This window comes from Pan paniscus, chromosome 5 (assembly GCF_029289425.2).
Source record: "Pan paniscus chromosome 5, NHGRI_mPanPan1-v2.0_pri, whole genome shotgun sequence".
NCBI classification, from domain to species: Eukaryota; Metazoa; Chordata; class Mammalia; order Primates; family Hominidae; genus Pan; species Pan paniscus.
The window spans coordinates 177,468,912-177,474,793 of record NC_073254.2 but is presented as its reverse complement, the minus strand read 5'-3'; the positions used below and the strand labels follow the sequence as shown (position 1 = coordinate 177,474,793).

General features: G+C 39.4%; 1 pseudogene; it reads left to right on the top strand.

Annotated features, from left to right (window-relative positions):
• Positions 1-866: 866 nt before the first annotated feature.
• Positions 867-5,101, top strand: LOC117980797 (very-long-chain 3-oxoacyl-CoA reductase-like; annotated as a pseudogene).
• The last annotated feature ends 781 nt before the right edge of the window (positions 5,102-5,882 follow it).

Genomic DNA, 5,882 nt, shown 5'->3' with positions numbered 1-5,882 from the left:
CAGGCACCTACCACTACGCCCAGCTAATTTTTCTATTTTTAGTAGAGACAGGGATTTACCATGGTAGCCAGATTGGTCTCAAACTCCTGACTTCAAGTGATCCACCCACCTAGGCCTCCCACAGTGCTGGGATTACAGGTGTGAGCCATAGCGTCCGGCCGCCCCTATTGAATTTGACATTCATTGAATGGTTGCCTCTCTTCTATCTGATTTAGTCAAATGTTCCAGCCTCATCATGTACTTTGTCTTTCCAGCCTTGCAATCTGTCATTTCTCCAAGGGTCCCTAAGCTCCTTTTAGTGGAAAATATATATGTGTTTGTTCATCTCTGTTTCTATCTTTAAAAAAACATAGACACACATATGTATAGATGTTTACTTTCTTCAATGTTAAAACACCGTGTGTTCAAGCTGACAACCTGTAATTCCAATTTAAAACTGCATCTATAGTCCATCCTTCCCACTTTTCACATCTGTAGCTTCTTCCTCCCATGATCCTCAATACATTTACTCATATCCTCAAGCCTAGAACACAAAAAGGTTTCCGAATTGCTAGTCCATGCCACTACAAAAAAGCAGACCAGCAAATAGCATTAAATACTTATTTTACAGTTCTTCCTTTTTTTGTGTTGAACAATGAAGAAAGTAAAATAGTAGACATCTGTTGTGGTTTCTATTGTTGTGGTTTCTATTGTTATGGTTTCTTTCTAATTTCGTCTTGAGGTCTCTCGAGAGTGATGCAGGGCAGGCAAGCCCCAAAGTGGAGCATGGCCTGCTGGGTTCTTGGCTTTGCCCAGGAAAGAATTCAAGGACCTGCCAGAGGTAGAAGGAAACAGCTTTATTGAAGCAGCAGTGTTGCAGCTCCGCAATGGCTCCTGCAGAGCAGGGCCACCCCAAAGGCAGAGAGCAGCAGCTCTGGGCAGGTCTGCAATCATATTTATACCCACTTTTAATTACATGCAGATTAAAGGGTGGTCTATGCAGAAATTTCTAGGGAAGGAGCTGCAACTTTTGGGTCATTGCGTCATTGCCATAAAAAGGGGCAGTAATGCCCAGATGTTGCCATGACAACGGTAAAGTGACATGGCACACTGGCAGGCATGTCTGATTGAAAGTTGATTTTGCTCCCTCTTTTATGCATTTATTTACTTATGAGATAGAGTCTCACTCTATCGCCCCGGGCTGGAGTGCAGTGGCATGATCTTGGCTCACTGCAATCTCCGCCTCCCGGGTTCAAGTGATTCTCCTGTCTCAGCCTCCAGAGTAGCTGGGATTACAGGCTCCCGCCACCATGCCAGGCTAATTTTTGTATTTTTATTAGAGACAGGGTTTCGCCATGTTGGCCAGGCTGGTCTCGAACTCCGGACCTCAGGTGATCCACTCGCCTCAGCCTCCCAAAGTACTGGGATTACAGGCGTGAGACAATGTGTCTGGCTGTCCCCTGCTTTTAGCTAGTCCTCAGTCTGGTTTGGTGTCTGAGCCCCACCTCTACAGCCAAGTCTCATCTCAAGAGTGCCCGTAGGGCAAGATAACCCCTCTCTAGGAGAACTCTAACTGAGGGAAAAGTTAGGTTCCTGTGTATCAGTCAGGTGAGATATGATGAGGAAATAAAACCAAGATGCATGAAACCAAAGAAATGTATTGCTCATAGGTCCCAGAGAGGTTAAGGGTGCCTGCAGGAGGCCAGTGGGGAGTCTGGAGGCTTTGAGGAGTTCATCCAGTGGGCGGGTTGGGGGTGGGGAGGGACTTCTGGGACTATGTCTTCATTAAGGTCCGTGGGCACTATCTCCTAGGTTTGTGGACTGGATAGTTTAATGAAAATACAGATTGGAGAACTTGCTTCCATGACTCTGGTATTGATGATTCAGTTTTACAGTGGTAGCAGCTGTGGGGTGTATGGGGTTTTGAGTTAGTGGGATGAAAAGCAAGTGGGCTATAGCAAAAACAACTAGGCAGGGCCGGGGGGGAGTTTTAACTAGGGCAAAGGTGATGGGCTATGACTTGGTTGTAAACAACTTACATTAGGCCTAAAAATGGATGCCAAGGCAGCAACTATATTAAACAAATTTATGATGACATCCTTACATATTCCCAGTCTTAGGGTGAAAGCATCAGATATTTTATTATTAAGTATAATGTCACCTTTCGGTACCTCTCTAGATGCCTTTTATCAGGTTGAAAAAATTTTCTTCTATTTCTTGTTTGCTGAGAGTTTTTATATGTTGGGGTGTTGAATTTTGTCATATGTTCTTCCTGCACTTATCGACATAGTTTTCTGCTTTATTTTACTAATATGATAGATTACAGTGCTTAATAATTGGATGCTAAAAAAAACCTTTAGGGCCAGGCGTGGTAGTTCACACCTGTAATCCCAGCACTTTGGGAGGGCGAGGCTGGTGGATCACCTGAATTCAGGTGTTCGAGACCAGCCTGGGCAACATGGCGAAACCCCGTCTCAACTAAAAATACAAAAATTAGCCAAGCGTGGTGGTGTGTGCCTGTAATCCCAGCTACTCAGGGGGCTAAGACAGGAGAATTGCTTGAACCCAGGAGGTGGAGGTTGCAGTGAGCAGAGATCATGTCACTGCACTCCAGCCTGGTGACAGAGAGAGACCCTCTCAAAAAGTAAATAAATAAACTTTTACATTTCTGAGAAAATCCTTACTTGATCAACATATATTGTCCTTTTCACATATTGCTGGATTTGAATTGCTAACATTGTATGAAAAAAATACATTTACGTTCATGAAGGTAACTGGTTAATGATATATTTTTTCTTTTCTTTTTATTGTCATGTCTTTGTCAGGTATTGGCTTCAGGATTCTCCTGCCTCATGACATGGGATGGAAATTGTTTCCTCATCTATGTTTTTGAAATGGTTTTTGTAAAATTGATATTTCTTTCTTAAGTGTTTGGTAAAGTTCACCAGTCAATTCATTTGCTTCTGGAATTCTATTTGAGAAGAAGTTGATGATAGAAAATTCAATTTATTTAAAAGATACAGAGCTATTCTAATTTTCTCTTTCATCTTGGGTCTGTTTTGGTAAGCTATGTTTTTCAAGGAATTTTTCTATTTAGTTTAAGTTGTTCATAGTCTTGTTATTATCTATTTAATGTCCGAATGATCAATTTTTCTCAGTCACTCTTGCTGAGGTTTATCCATTTCATTAAATTTTTTTTGAGAAAAACAACTTTTGCTTTGTTAGTTTAAGCTATTGTGTGTTTTCTATTTTATTTATACCTTTTATCTTTATAAGTACTTCCCGTCTATTTTCTTTGGGTTTAATTTGCTCATCTTATTCTAGATTCTTAAGATAAAAACTTAGATTAATTTTAAACTTTTTTGTTTTCAAATACAAGTATTTAAACCTATAAATTTTCCTCTAAGAACCACCTTACCTGCATCCCACACATTTTCATATGTTGTATCTTTATTATCAGAGTTTAAAGTATTTTCTAATTTTCTCCTTAGATTTCTTCTCATGATTTTTGCTTTTATCCATGGTTTATTTAGAAGTAAGTTGTTTAGATTCACGAAGGTAGTGAGCCCTAATGGAAAGCCATAGAGAGCGCTCTCCCCGCTGCCAGCTTCCTGTACTGGGTAGGCGCAGGCACCGCAGGCACCGTGGCCTACCTAGCCCTGCGCATCTGCTACTCGCTATTCAGGGCCCTCTGGGTCTGGGGAGTGGGGAACGAGTCGGAGGTCGGCCCAGGGCTTGGGGAATGGGCACATCAGGTAGTACTGATGGAACTGGAAAATCGTATGCAGAAGAGTTAGCAAAACATGAAATGGCGGTTGTCCTTATCAGCAGATTACAGGATAAACTTGACCAGGTTTCCAGGGAAATAAAAGAAAACTTCAAAGTGGAGACAAGAACCACTGCTGTTGACTGCATCAGAAGATATTTATGATAAAATTAAAACAGGCTTGGCTGGTCTTGAAATCGGCGTCTTAGTGAACAACGTGGGAATGTCATATGAGTATCCCAAATACTTTTTGGACATTCCTGACTTGGACAATATGATCAAGAAAATGATAAATATTAATATTCTCTCTGTTTGTAAGATGGCACAATTGGTGCACCTGGCATGATGGAAAGATCTAAAGGGGTGAATCTGAACCTCTCCGCTGGCAGAGGCATGTTCCCCGTCCCACTGTTGACGATCTGTTCTGCAACCAAGACTTTCGTTGATTTCTTCTCTCAGTGCCTCCATGGGGAGTATAGGAGCAAGGGCATCTTTGTGCAGTGTCCTGCCATACTTCGTAGCTATAAAACTGGCTAAAATCCGAAAGCCAACTTTGGATAAGCCCTCTTCGGGGACATTTTGAAGTCTGCAATTAAAACAGTAGGCCTGCAATCCCAAACCAATGGATACCTGATCCATGCTCTTATGGGCTTGATAATCTCAATCCTGCCGTATTGGATTTATTTTAAAATAATCATGGCTATGAAAAGTCTACACGGGATCGCTATTTGAAAAAAACCAAGAAGAACTAAGTATTGATAACTGCATTATAACTTGGCCAGGTGCACCAGCCTATGCATGCTTACTGCAAGGCATCCTACTGGTCTTGAAAATCTGAAGTTGTTGTTTGAATAGTTATTAACATGACTAAATGTTATCTTAATTAAGAGGAAAACAGAAGTTGCTTTTAGGGGTTTCTGACATATATTCTGGATACTACCAGAGGTAATTTTGGAGTTTAATATAAATGCTCATTTCAAATGAATATAGAACTAATATTGTCAAGAACAGCTAATAGGAAGGAATACTATTATAGCAAATCACAGAATGAAAGACCCAAACATAAAACTCAGCAGTTTTATCTGCTCCAAAATGCCATTGATCATTATTCCTGTATTTTCTCTGAAACTGATTATAAAAAGTAATGTCCAGCTACTCTGTTGTTTTTGACACTTTGAAGAAATGAAGATTAATTGATTTGATTTGTTTATAAGCAAACACACTGTGATTTACAAAGATCTCTTTAAAGTTTTATAAAATTATGTTCCAGTTTGTACGTTTATATGGAATCGTTCTTTATCAAGGGTAGCTAATGACATAAAAATAACTGTGAAATATGGAGTTATTTCTGACACATGAAACCCACTCAACTGTGCTTTTTTGTAGTGCATATTTCTTCTCAGTTTAAATGTATGTAAATATCAAAGCTATATGGTATGATTTATAAAGATAAATGGGCCAAAGTGTACATTGAGACTGGCAGCCATCTATGGTACCACTGAAACCCTAACCCAGAAAAGTGGCCTGCTTGGACACCCAGACTTCTTTGTTTCTGCATTGGACCAATATTGCTCACACATGTGACACAGGCTAGTCCTATAGAAGTAATGACATCATAGAAGTGGCATTATAACTTTTAAATTGATATTCTCTTGGTAGGTACTAGTATAATTAGTTTTAATAAAACATGCTGTAACCATGGTGTACAACAAAAATACATTTCTTTGGTGATTGAAATTAAGGCCATATTTACACTGACTTAATATAAGACTGACTTTTATCCTGCTTCATAACTTGTATGGGGAACTCACCAAGAAAGAATTCAATATTGTGAAATATGCAACAAGAAGATTGGCCTTTACCAAATCTGTGGTTCCTAAGCTCTGAGTTTTAAGCATCAGTAGATTTGTATTAAAAAAAAATAATTGGGGCCTCAGTTTCTGGCTTTTAATTTTGCCGGCTAAGGACATAAAAACAAACAAAACAAATAACCACCTGCTATCAGCACATTATGTAAAAGAAAATATATTTTAGCCCCTAAAATTAGGAAGAATATAATCTCAGAATAAAGGTTGTCATTTAAATGGAAAAAATATAGCTTTATGAAAAAAAGAGTAAGTTATTTAATTTCTACATA